The sequence below is a fragment of the Arachis stenosperma genome, chromosome 4 (assembly GCF_014773155.1).
Source record: "Arachis stenosperma cultivar V10309 chromosome 4, arast.V10309.gnm1.PFL2, whole genome shotgun sequence".
NCBI classification, from domain to species: domain Eukaryota; kingdom Viridiplantae; phylum Streptophyta; class Magnoliopsida; order Fabales; family Fabaceae; genus Arachis; species Arachis stenosperma.
This window is the reverse complement of record NC_080380.1, coordinates 69,064,553-69,079,106: the sequence shown is the minus strand read 5'-3', so window position 1 is coordinate 69,079,106 and position 14,554 is coordinate 69,064,553.

Genomic DNA, 14,554 nt, shown 5'->3' with positions numbered 1-14,554 from the left:
AACAAGTTGGAATGATACGTCTGTTCACAAGTTGCAACCCACTTAATTAAAAGGGATTGATGTTAGTGACTAGAAGGCAATCCAACAGTAAACCCAATTACAATCTTTCTCTTAAGCCTTCCAACTCAATTGGTTCTTTTCAATTAACTCCCCATCAAGTTAGGGAACTACTCGCTCATTGTAAATAATAAATCCATAACATATGAAAGGGAATCAAAAGAATACATGATTATTGGAAGGTAAAATGGATTAAAATGAAAGAAATAATTCTTGTATTAAATAATCATAAAAGTATTCCAATGACAAAATTGAACAAAGCAAGGAACATGGAAGAAATAAACCAAGTTAAGAGAACGAACTAGAATGACGAAGTCTTGATGAGGAAATAACTCTTCTCAATATCCCAATGCCAAAGTAGTAGAAAAATAATATCCTAAAAGTATCAATTGTGTAGATAGAAAAACCTAGAGGAGGAGTAAAACTAGATCTGAAAACTTCAAACTGTGTAGAATGAATGTTGTTTTTTTTTTCGTTTTTGCATGTTCTCTAGCTCTAGTCTGCTGTTCTGGGTCGAGAACTGGGTCAAAACAGGGCCCAAAATCGCCCCCAGCGAAATCTGTAGATTATGCAGATCAAGCATGTCACGCGGTCGCATCGTCCATGCGGACGCGGTCGCATTTTTCCGTGCCACGCGTTTCGCGTCGTCCACGCCTACGCGTGGCTTGTGCTTTTCCTTTCCGCGCGGTCGCGTGAGCCATGCGGCTGCGTCACTGTGATTTTTCCTCTTCCACGTGAACACGTGAGCCATGCGGCCGCGTCACTTCTCGCTGGTTGTCTCCTCAATTTCTTGTGTTTCTTCCATTTTTGCTAGCTTCCCTTCCAATCTCCAACTCATCCATGCCTTATAAAGCCTGAAACACTTAACACACAAATCACGGCATCGAATGGGGTAAAGGAGAACTAAAATGCATAATAAAAAAGTCTCTAGGAAGCAGTTTTCAATCATGTAATAAATCCAGGAAGGAAATATAAATGCATGCTAAATTAATGAATAAGTGGGTAAGGATCATGATAAAACCACATAATTATACACAATATAAACCATAAAATAGTGGTTTATCAACCTCCCCACACTTAAATATTAGCATGTCCTCATGCTTAATTGAAGGAGATAAGATAAATAAGTATGAACATGTAGAAACTCATGCAATGCAATGCAACCTATATATATGAATGCAACTATATGATTCTTGCTCACTTGATCAAAAGTAAATAAGCTCTTCAAACAATTACAAATCAAATTCCACTAATTCTATCATTATACAGTAAGACAGATAAAAGTGCAAGATGATAGCTCATGAAAGCAGGGAACATGGAAATTCAAGCATTGAACCCTCACTGATGATGTATGTACGCTCTAATCTCTCTACTGTATAGGGTGATCACTCTATCCCTCTCTAATTATGCTCTCTAACTTTTGTTTTTCTCCTAACTAATCAACAATAGTTAATATGCCAATGCAAACATCATGAGGTCTTTTTAAGGTTGTAATGGGGCCAAGGTAAGGATAGGGATATATATATGGTTAAGTGAGCTTATAAATTTAATCTTTAATTAACCCAGCTTTAACCTAACCTATATATTTTATAAAACTTTAGAATTCATACCTAGCTACCCAGAATTCCCTTTTACCTTCCATACTCATGTATCAAATATATATATATATACATATATATATATATATATGTATATATATATATTAATTTTTTTTGGCATATGTGCATTGATCTTTTGAATTTTTAATTTAACATTGGGGTAATTTTGTCCCCTTATTCATGCTTATCGATGCACATAGAGTTGTGATTCTTATAGCCTCACATGAGTAGGTACCCAAATTCCCATTATCTTATCATGACACATTCCCTTAATAATTTTTGTTCCCACAAATTCCCATACTTAACTAGCATACACAATTCTATTTTAAGCTAACCAAAGATTCAATTTGGGATATACAATTGTTTTTTCTGCTTAAGGCTAGTAATGTGGTACAATACAGAACAAATGGGATTTTAAGGCTCAAAGTGGTTGACAAAGGTAATTAAAAAGGGTAGGCTTAATTTGGATAAGTGAGTTTAAACAAATAATGGCCTCAATCACATGCAAGCATATAAACATAATAACTATTGGACATATAGGATGAGACAAAATATAAATTACAATCATAGAGAAGTAAACACACAAGAATAAAATAATTATGGTTAAATAATGTAACCATGCATAAAGGCTCAAATTTTTCACAGGTTGTGTGTTCTTTAGCTCAAAAATCATGTTCCAAATACAACTTCAAGCAGATTTATCCTAAAAATTAGGATCAGAATTAGTGAAATTTTGTTCTAAAGATATTTTTTAGAAGAAACTTATTATCTTTTCAATCAAGTAGAACATGCATGCAACTAATCTATTCTAAGAAAAAGAAAATCTAACTAAAATATCCTAATTTATTGGTGCTAGGGAAGAGAATTTACCTCCGGAAGTCAGGTACTGACTGACCTCCCCACACTTAAGGCTTTGCACCGTCCTCGGTGCCATCTGTTAGGAACAATGGTGGGCTGGTGGCAGTGTCTCCACAGTCGGGGTCGTTCTGGCTCCCTGTGCTGGTGAAGGATGTGGAGTCCGGGGTGTCTGAGTCCCTGCAATCTCCTCGAAGCAGCTCCCTAAGGTGTTTGAATCGGCATTGGTTGCGGCGCTCACGGAGCTTTGCTTTCTTTTCATGTTGGTCCAACCAGTTCAGTATCTGATGTAGCAGTTGACTGGTAGATGGTGGAGGAGCTGCAGCATCCTCTATGGACTGGCTGGTAGTGGCAAGTGGTGGCCTGAGATATTTCTCGTTAGGAACATATTGATCATCCCGTGGAAGAATGGCTTTGGTGTCCCCAGCTCTGTAGGATACTCCGGCTGCTGAGATGAGATCAGAGACCAATGCGGGAAAAGGTAGGTTGCCCGCGATTTGCACATGTTCCATAGCATTCCAGATATGTCACGGTAAATTGAGAGGCTGGTCTGTGACGATGTACCATAGTAAAACGGCCATGTCTGTAGTGAAGGAGGACTCATGAGTACTCGGGAAGACGTAATGGGACATGATCTGTGCCCATACGTGAGCCTCTAAGGTAAGGGCGGAAACCGAGATTCCCTTAGGACGGGAACGATGGTATCCGAAGATCCATTTGTTGCCAGGGCGAGCAATAACTCTGAGAACAACGTCCTAGTCAAAAGTGTATGCCTGGCGCTTGGTTGCGGCTTTCTGAAAAGCGTCCAATCCTTCTGGAACAGGTGGGAGATCTAAGGCCTGCTGTATGGCTTCTTCTGTAATGGGGACTTGCTTCTGGCATAAATAGATGGACTGCAGAGTCGGCAGGTGGAAGTTGGAGTAGAACTCAACAACCCAAGAAAGATTAACCTGTCGTGGCTGTCTCAGTAGAAATCCCCAATGTCTATGTGCAATTTGTGGCTCAACAAATTTAGCGATATGAGGCGGAAGGATAAGAAGGTGTTCGTTGTTGTAATTTCGAGCTGCCAGAATAGGAAACATCTTCTCACAGTAGCGATTTGGGAATCGTGCAGTGTCCTTGGCTGGGAAGGCTCGTTCCTTTTCATCAACCTTGATAATCCTTTTAATTCTCTTTGTTGAGGGCTTGACTGCAGTTGAAGAAGGTTCTGCCACTAATGCTCTCTTCGTTCCTTTCCTTGCTGTGGGTTTAGGGGTAGCCTTCTCTTTGCCTTTCTTGGTGGCCATTTTGAAAAAGGGAAGAGAAAGTAAGTCAGATCCAAAGAAGCAAAGCAAGGAAGGAGATGGAGTGGGTAATAAACAGTGCACGGTGAAGATGAATGAAATAAACACATGGTCTAGACAACATGTGAAAAGATCAAGAAAGGAAATAGGATAGGTGCACATAAAGGGAAGTAGATGCAAGATGATTATTGGCATGCCGGCAAGGGAATGAGTAGCATAGATCAAGCATCACTTCGTAACAAATTTACAATTTGTATTGGCAATTAAATTGGATTAATAAAATAGTAAAAGGATTTAGTGAAAAACATGCATGGAATAGTAGAGTATGATAATGTAGAAAAGTGCATGATGCCATATGGGCCTTTTCACAAACACATAGCATGCATGATAAATAAAGCATAGAAAGTATTAAAGTAAACATGCAAGCAATCCCTTTTTTGAGAATAAGATATAAGTGCCAAACAAATTACAATAATCCACAAGCAAATAATGAGGAATGATGGCTCAAATAAATATGCTAGCACCATGTAAAAAGGAAATAAGAAGAAAGAAAATAATGATAAAGAAAAGAAAAAGAAAAGAAAAGAAAATAACATCTAAAATAAGAATAATGATAAAAAAATGGAAGAAGGAGGGAAGAAAAGAAAACCTTGTTAATGGAGGTGAGAGAGAGATGGAGTGAGGGGTGGGGTAGAAGGGAGAAGGGAGAAGGGGGAGATAAGGAGGGAAAAGAAAAATTAGGATTTGGAGGAGAGAAAGATAAGATAATTTGGCAGTTTTGGTGGAGCTGTGCGGCGCAAGCGACGCGGCCGCGTGGAGCACGCGTTCGCGTGATTGCGCTATAAGGTAGGTGACGCGGTCGCGTCAGTCACGCCGTCGCATGACTCATATTGTGCTTCTGGCGCGAGTACAGCCTCGCGGCTGCACAACTCTCTATTCAAATTGATAAATTTGCCAAAATTGGGGTGACGCGATCGCGTGGGGCATGCGATCGTGTGGGGCATGCGATCACGTGAGTAGGCTTTTTAGGGGAATGTGACGCGGTCGCGTGGGTCACACGGCCGTGTGGGTAGAATTGTGCGTTTAGCACCATTCCAGCACCACTCCAGCACAATAATTGGTTGTGCACCCTTTTACGTCGAAATCCAGGGCACGCGGTCGCATGGGGCATGCGATCGTGTGGAAGGCCAGGAATCCTATGTGACGCGGACGCGTCAGTGACGCGGTCGCGTGGGACGATTTGTGCCATTGGCACACCTCCAGCCACGCTCCGGCGTGACTCTCTGTACGTTTTTTATTTTCTCACCTCTTCCTGCGACGCGGACGCGTCGCTGATGCGGTCGCGTCGCGCAGCTCTCTTTTTTTTATTATTATTATAAAAGTGCGAATGCAGATGCATGAAGGTGCTAATAAAGGGAAGAATTGTTGACTAGGAAAAACTAAAGATAAAAAGAAAAGAACAATCATACCATGGTGGATTGTCTCCCACCTAGCACTTTGCTTTAACGTCCGTAAGTTGGATGCTCCAGTAGCTCAATCTTCTGGCCTGTGGGGATCTTCCAAGAGGAAGATCTCAAGCTCCTTATTTTTCTGCAGCTTTTCTCCATGGTACAGCTTCAGACGTTGTCCATTAACTTTAATAAGTTCAAAGCGTAAAGGGTGGCTTAGGTGATAAACTCCGTATGGTTCGGCCTTCTCTACTCTGTATGGACCTTCCCATTTCGATCTCAACTTGCCTGGCCAGAGTCTTAGTCGAGATTTGTAAAGGAGGACTAAATCCCCAGGTTGGAACTCTTTCCTCCTAATGTGCTGATCATGTACAGCCTTCATCTTTTCCTTGTATATCCTTGAGTTCTCATAAGCTTCTAGGAGAAGGCTCTCCAGTTCTTGCAGTTGCAACTTCCTTTCAGGTCCAGCTTGCTCAATTCCCATGTTGCACTCCTTGACTGCACAAAAGGCTCTGTGCTCTACTTCAACTGGGAGATGACAAGCTTTTCCATAAACTAAGCGGAAAGGGCTCATTCTAATGGGTGTTTTGTATGCTGTTCTGTATGCCCATAGTGCATCTTGTAGTCTGGTGCTCCAGTCTTTTCTGTGAGGTTTGACTATCTTCTGCAAGATACGCTTTATCTCTCTGTTTGACACCTCGGCTTGCCCATTGGTCTGAGGATGGTATGCTGTTGCGACCTTATGAATTATCCCATGCTTCTTCATCAATCCTGTTAGTCTCCTGTTACAGAAATGGGTGCCTTGATCGCTCACGATTGCTCGTGGTAATCCAAAGCGGCAAATAATATGGTTTCTCACAAAGGAAACAACAGTGTTAGCATCATCAGTGCGAGTGGGAATTGCTTTCACCCACTTGGAAACATAATCCACAGCTAATAATATATAAAATTGACCATTAGAATTTGGGAACGGACCCATGAAGTCAATGCCCCAAACATCAAAAATTTCACAAAAAAAACATAAATTGCTGGGGCATTTCATCCCTCCTGAATATATTACCAAATTTTTGGCATGGAAGACAAGATCTACAAAACTCAGCGGCATCTCGAAAAAGAGTAGGCCACCAGAATCCACAGTCTAAGATCTTTCTAGCTGTTCTTTGAGGGCCAAAATGTCCTCCACTCTCAGATGAGTGACAGGCCTCCAAAATGGACTGGAATTCTGATTGAGGTACACAACGTCTAATTACCTGATCAGCACCACATCTCCATAAATATGGGTTATCCCATATATAATATTTAGACTCGCTTTTCAGCTTGTCCCTTTGATGCTTAGAAAAATGTGGGGGAAATGTGCGGCTAACTAGATAATTAGCTACAGGTGCATACCAAGGTACTACCTCAGATACTGCTTGCAGGTTATCAAATGGAAAATTATCATTTATAGGAGTAGAATCATCCTTAATGTGCTCAAGGCGACTCAAGTGGTCTGCCACTAGATTCTGATTACCACTCCTATCCTTTATTTCTAAATCAAATTCTTGTAAAAGCAATATCCAACGTATGAGCCTTGGTTTGGACTCCTTTTTCGCTAATAGATACTTCAAAGTTGCATGGTCCGAATACACTACTACTCTAGTACCAAGTAGATAAGCTCGGAATTTATCCAGAGCAAAAACAATAGCAAGAAGCTCTTTCTCAGTAGTAGTATAATTGGACTGGGCAGCGTCTAAAGTTTTAGACGCATAAGCAATAACAAAAGGATCCTTACCTTCACGCTGAGCCAGCGCTGCTCTTACTGCATGGTTGGAAGCATCGCACATGATTTCAAAGGGCTGGCTCCAGTTTGGTCCTCTCACAATGGGAGCTTGAGTCAGGTTGGTCTTCAGCTTATCGAACGCTTGCTTATAATTCTCACTAAACTCGAACTCAATATCCTTCTGTAGCAATCTGGATAGGGGAAGTGCTACCTTACTAAAGTCCTTAATAAATCTCCTGTAAAAACCTGCATGGCCAAGGAACGAACGGACTTCCCTCACAGAGGAGGAGTAAGGTAAACTGGAAATAACATTCACCTTTGTTGGGTCTACAGAAATACCAGTATTAGATACAACATGTCCTAATACAATCCCTTGTTTAACCATAAAATGGCATTTTTCAAAATTTAATACAAGGTTTGTATTGACACATCTATCTAATACTCTAGATAATCCATCTAAGCAAAGGCTAAAAGAATCACCATAAACGCTAAAATCATCCATAAAAACATCCATACAGTCCTCAATGAGATCAGAAAAAAGACTCATCATGCACCTCTGAAAAGTAGCTGGTGCATTGCATAAGCCAAAGGGCATTCTCTTGTAAGCATAAGTCCCAAAAGGACATGTTAAAGTAGTCTTTTCCTGATCCTCAGGAGCTATATGAATCTGGAAATAACCTGTGTAACCATCTAAAAAGCAATAATGTGATTTACCTGACAGGCGATCCAGCATTTGATCAATGAATGGAAGAGGGTAGTGATCCTTGCGAGTAGCTTGGTTGAGACGCCTGTAATCAATGCAGACTCTCCAAGCGTTCTGTACTCTGGTCGCTATGAGTTCTCCATGCTCGTTCTTCACTGTAGTGACTCCAGACTTCTTGGGCACCACTTGTACTGGGCTAACCCATTCACTATCTGAAATGGGATAAATGATACCTGCTTCCAATAGTCTGGTCACTTCCTTTTTGACAACTTCCAAAATAGTGGGATTCAGTCTTCTCTGGGGTTGGCGGACAGGTCTTGCTCCTTCCTATAAAAATATTCTGTGCTCACATACTTGAGAGTTGATGCTTACGATGTCTGCCAAACTCCACCCAATTGCTTTCTTGTGCTTCCTTAGCACATTAAGTAGCTGCTCTTCCTGTTCAGGAGTGAGATCTTGTGCAACGATAATTGGAAACTTCTACCCTTCTTCAAGATAAGCGTATTTGAGATGTGGAGGGAGGGGTTTCAACTCAATCTTCTGGTCATGGACAGGCTCTGGATTGTCTGGAGCTTGTGAAAGTTCAGAAATGTCCTTATTGTTAGTTAATAGAGCCCCCACACTTGGACTTTGTTCTACGTACTTTTCTTCCAACTCTTCCTGGTGAATTTCAGCTACAGCTTCATCTATGACATCACACTGGAAGATGGAATGATCTTCTGGAGGGTTGTTTGTGACTCCATTCAAATTGAAGATTACTATTCGGCCATCTACTTTAAAAGAATATGTTCCTGAAAAAGCATCTAACTTGAATCTTGATGTCTTCAGGAATGGTCTGCCAAGTAGGATTGATGATGGCTTATCCGAGTCATTATTGGGCATCTCCAAGATATAGAAATCAGTGGAAAATGTGAGCCCTTTAATGTTTACTAAAACATCTTCAGCAACTCCAGCTACTGTAATAATGCTTTTATCTGCTAACACAAAATGAGTTGCCGACCTTTTTAAGGGAGGGAGCCTTAAAACATCATATACAGATAAAGGCATAATACTAACACATGCTCCCAAATCACACATGCAATCATAAATTACTACACCACCAATAGTGCAACTAACTATACAAGGACCTGGGTCACCGCATTTTTCAGGTAAACTTCCCATTAAAGCAGATATGGAACTTCCTAAAGGAATAGTTTCTAATTCATTAATTTTGTCCTTATGTATACATAGATCTTTTAGAAACTTTGCATATTTAGGTACCTGTTGAATGACATCAAAAAGGGGAACAGTTACCTCAACCTTTTTGAAGATTTCTACCATCTTGGGGTCAGGTTCCAACTGCTTCCTGGGCTTCCTTGCAAGTTGTGGAAATGGAATGGGAGTGGTGTCTTTTGCAGTGTCTGCGCCTTTTGGTGCTCTCTCCTGTGATTGAGCTTCTTCTCTCTCAGCTATGTCCTGTATGTCCTCGTCCTCTTCAACATCTTCTAATTCCACAACCTCTTCAGCTGAGGCGTGTTCTGGTGGGCTTGGCTCCTCCTGACTTCTCTCCTGCAGTGTGGTTCCAGACCTTAGGGTGATGGCATTAATACCACCCTTTGGGTTAGGGAATGGTTGAGAGGGGAGTCCACCAGAGCTTGAGGACTAGTTACTGAAATTTTGCGTTGAACCCATTTGTGAGATAAGAGTTTGTAAAGTAGAAGCGAAAGTATTCAGAGTTGCTTTAATATTTTCTTCCATAGCCTGATGTCTCTGATCAATGGCTTGTAGTAAGTCAGCATTAGGGGTTGATGAGATGCTAGTGGTCTGAGAGGTTTGCTGAGGGGCTTGAGGTTGTCTTAAATGAGGTGCTCTATAAGGTTGATTCTGCTGCCTGTTGTTGTTGTTATTCCACCTCTGATTTCTATTATTATCTCTGCCTCCTCTGTTAGAATTGTCCCTCCAACCCAGGTTAGAATTGTCTCTCCTGCCTTGGTTGGAATTATCCTGCCATCCTTGGTTATAATTGCCACCTCGATTGTACCCTTGATTGGAGCGGTCATAAAAGTTGTGAGTGGCTGCTACAGTATTGTCTTCTGGTTGGAGCTGCGGACACTCATCGGTATAGTGACTATAATTTGCACAGATGCCGCACACTCTTTGTGGGACTAACTGCTGGCTGTGCTATGATGGAGAAGGCTGAACTTGCTGAGATTGTTGTTGATTCAGTTACATCTGCTTCAGCAAGTTAGTAATTTCACATAGATTCTGGGCTATAGCGGTAGTCTCTGTATTAGTGGATACCTCTGCAACAGCTCTTGACCGACCTTGTCTCTGCCTATGATTCCTAGTAGAATCAGCTAAATCTCTGATCAATTGCCATGCTTCGTCCATAGTCTTGTTCTTTTTCATAGAACCATTGCAAGCACCTTCCAGTGTGGTCCTATCTTGAGGTCTCAGACCCTGTATAAAGTAACCGAGTAAGACTATCTTGTCAATCATATGATGGGGACATGCATTTCGAGGTGTATTGAAGCGTTCCAAGTATTCATAGAAGGTCTCAGATTCGTCCTGAACGATCATAGACATGTCCTTCCTTAGCTTATCAGCAATTTCAGCTGGAAAAAATTTATCCAGAAATTCGCTCCTAAGTGTATCCCAGTTGGAAATAGTTTCTCTGGGCTAAGTGTAGTACCACTCTCTTGCCTTTCCTTCCAGAGAAAACGGGAAGGCGTTTAGTAGAATAGAGATTTCATCAGCTCCATCACGCTTAACAGTAGAGCAAGCGGTCTGGAAATCCCAGAGATGCTTGATAGGCTCTTGAGCAGGTAAGCCATGAAATTTGGGCATCAAGTTGAGTAGTGAGGATTTTATTTCAAAATCTACAGCTACTGCTAGGTGGTGCGCCTGGAATGGTTGGAGCGTAAAATCAGGGGCTCCTTCCTCCTAGATGGTGACTCTTCTGGGTGCTGCCATGTCACCTGCACGTAAATGAACTGGATCAGTAGAAAGGGGGGTTGTTTCTTCCTTAAATGACGGTTCAGGTTCGTCCTCAAAGAGAAGTCGCCTACGCCTAGCTCGCCTTATATGCGAAAGAATTCTTTCAATTTCAGGATCAAATGCTGGTAAGCTTGGATCAGGAAGCGAACGCGTCATTTAACGAAAGAAACGTGCAGTTCATAGTGATAGAATTAAAAGAAAAAAAATTGCAATAGAAATAAATACCAATCAATAAATTAACACACTGTTGTAACTCCCCGGCAACGGCGCCAAAAATTGATGATGCGGAATTTGGTGAATTAAAAATTATGAAAATGTGTACGTTGCAAGTATAGTTCTTAACTCACCGGAAATCCACTTATCAATTTAGAAATATGTCACAGAAATTTAAATTTTAAATACTGGGAGTATGAATCCCAGGTCGTCTCCCAACAAGTTGCAGAAAGGTGTGCTGTTTTATTAATCAGATGTTTTCAAAAAGGTTTGAGTTGAATGACAGAAAATTAAATTGATTAATTTGAACAATGTAAATAAAAGCCTTGACTGGGAGTTGATTAGTTGGAGTCCCTATTATAGTTGGAATGTTCTCAAGATTAATTGATAATTAAAAGTTATTCTGTTTGGTTATCCTTTACTAGGCAAAGGAAAGTCAACAAGTTGGAATGATACGTCTGTTCACAAGTTGCAACCCACTTAATTAGAAGGGATTGATGTTAGTGACTAGAAGGCAATCCAACAGTAAACCCAATTACAATCTTTCTCTTAAGCCTTCCAACTCAATTGGTTCTTTTCAATCAACTCCCCATCAAGTTAGGGAACTACTCGCTCATTGTAAATAATAAATCCATAACATATGAAAGGGAATCAAAAGAATACATGATTATTGGAAGGTAAAATGGATTAAAATGAAAGAGATAATTCTTGTATTAAATAATCATAAAAGTATTCCAATGACAAAATTGAACAAAGCAAGGAACATGGAAGAAATAAACCAAGTTAAGAGAACGAACTAGAATGACGAAGTCTTGATGAGGAAATAACTCTTCTCAATATCCCAATGCCAAAGTAGTAGAAAAATAATATCCTAAAAGTATCAATTGTGTAGATAGAAAAACCTAGAGGAGGAGTAAAACTAGATCTGAAAACTTCAAACTGTGTAGAATGAATGTTGTTTTTTTTTTCGTTTTTGCATGTTCTCTGGCTCTAGTCTGCTGTTCTGGGCCGAGAACTGGGTCAAAACAGGGCCCAAAATCGCCCCCAGTGAAATCTGCAGATTATGCAGATCGCGCATGTCACGCGGTCGTGTCGTCCATGCGGACGCGTTATTCGCGTTTTTCCGTGCCACGCGTTCGCGTCGTCCACGCCTCCGCGTCACTTGTGCTTTTCCTTTCCGCGCGGTCGCGTGAGCCATGCTGCTGCGTCACTGTGATTTTTCCTCTTCCGCGCGAACGCTTGAGCCATGCGGCCGCGTCACTTCTCGCTGGTTGTCTCCTCAATTTCTTGTGTTCCTTCCATTTTTGCTAGCTTCCCTTCCAATCTCCAACTCATCCATGCCCTATAAAGCCTGAAACACTTAACACACTGATCACGGGATCGAATAGGGTAAAGGAGAACTAAAATGCATAATAAAAAAGTCTCTAGGAAGCAGTTTTCAATCATGTAATAAATCCAGGAAGGAAATATAAATGCATGCTAAATTAATGAATAAGTGGGTAAGGATCATGATAAAACCACATAATTATACACAATATAAACCATAAAATAGTGATTTATCACACAGTGAGTTTTGTCATATCATGCACCATAGGAAAAATGACATTAGAGAAAGCTCTCTGTGATTTGGGTTCCAACATCAACTTGATGCCCCACTCAATGATGAAAAAGCTTGCCATGGAGGAAATCAAACCTTCCAGGATGTCACTTGTAATGGCAGATAGATCAATCAAGATACCCAATGGCGTTGTGGAAAACTTATTAGTAAAGGTTGGAGAGTTCAACTTCCCTATCGATTTTGTGATCTTGGACATAGAAGAAGAAGGAAATAATTCAATTATCTTGAGAAGACCCTTCCTAGCCACAGTAAGGGCCATCATTGATGTAGAAAAGGGAGAAATGATCTTTTGGGTGCACAATAAGCAAATGATCATCAATGTTTTCAAATCAATGCAACATCCTCCTGAGCAAGAGAACTACATGAGAGTGGATATGATAGAAGGTCTGGTGGAAGAAGCAATTAAAGCAATCAGTCAAGAAGAACAAGGAGAAGAGGTAGAAGCAGCTCAAGATGCCTTAAAGGAACAAGTGACTGAAGTCTCTTCTGAAAGAAAGGCAGAAGAGAAGCCGAATCAAGAATTAAAACCTCTGCCTCCACACCTTAAATATGCATTCCTTGGAATAGCAGATAGTTTCCCAGTGATCATCAACTCTGCCTTGAGTGAAGAAGAAGAAGGAAAACTCATTGCTATATTGAGAACTCACAAAGATGCACTAGGATGGACCATTGATGACCTGAAGGGCATAAGTCCTGCCATATGTATGTACAAGATACTCTTGGAGGAGGACTAAATTGGTTGTGCAACCTCAGAGAAGACTAAACCCCACAAAAAGAAGTTGTCCAGAAGGAAGTGATGAAGCTCTGGAATGCTGGGATTATCTATTCTATTTCTGATAGCTCATGGGTGAGCCCAGTTCAAGTGGTGCCAGAGAAAGATGGGATGACTGTCATTACTAATGAGAAGAATGAGCTCTTTCCCACAAGAACAGTGATAGGATGGAGGATGTGTATTGATTATAGAAGGTTGAATGATGCCACGAGAAAAGACCACTTCCCCCTCCCATTCATTAACCAAATGCTTAAAAGATTGGCCGGCCATGCTTATTACTGCTTCCTTGATGGATATTCTGGTTATAATCAAATAGTGGTGGATCCTATCGATTAGGAGAAAACCTTATTCACCTGTTGATAAACCCCATTTTTAGGGTTTATCTTGTCTTGAATTTAGAGTATTTTGATAACCTTTTCTCGCATTTAACCTATGAATTGGCATGGTTTTGTAATATATCCCGTATTTGTGCTTAAGTGTAAAAACTTGCTTTTTAAGCCTTATTTTGATGAATTCTAGTTCCTCTTTGATTCCATAAGATGCCTTGATATGTTTGCTAGTAATCTCAGGTTGAAATAGGCTAGTCATGGATCAAGGGAGCAAGGAAGAAAGCATGCAAGTGGAGAGAAGCACAAAAGCCAAAGAAATTGATCTCGACCAAGCACGCGCACGCGCACAAGGCGCTCACGTGCACATTGCTGAATCGGCCAGGGGCGCGCACGTGTCGATGATAGCACATTACTTCATTAATGCAACACGTGCCTGGCGATTTGAGAGGGTTTCTGAACCCATTTTGGCGCCAATTGCTAGGAGAAAGGAATAAAAGGATGAAGGATTAAAGGGAAGGGCATCATCTAAGTCTAGCATATATAGAATATACTTAGGATTAGTTTAGAGTTTTAGAGAGAGAAGCTCTCACTTCTCTCTAGGATTAGGATTAGGGTTTGATTAATCTCTCTTCTTAGATCTAGGTTTAATTCTTGCCTCAATTTACTTCTCTTTCATCAAGTCTTAATCTTCTCCTCTTCCCTTTTCTAGTTATGCACTTTAATAATTGTAATTCTTCATTTTGTTTTGGATAGATTGTTGTTCATTTGTTTTCTTTCAATAAAGCAATTTGAGGTAATTCATGATAATTGTGATTTCCTTGATTTGTTGTTGTTAATTCTTTGCAATAATTGTTGCTAGATTTCATTCTTGTTGTTGATTTGCTACGCTTTCCTTTTATGCCTTCCAAGTGTTTGATGAAATGCTTGGTTGGATTTTAGTGTA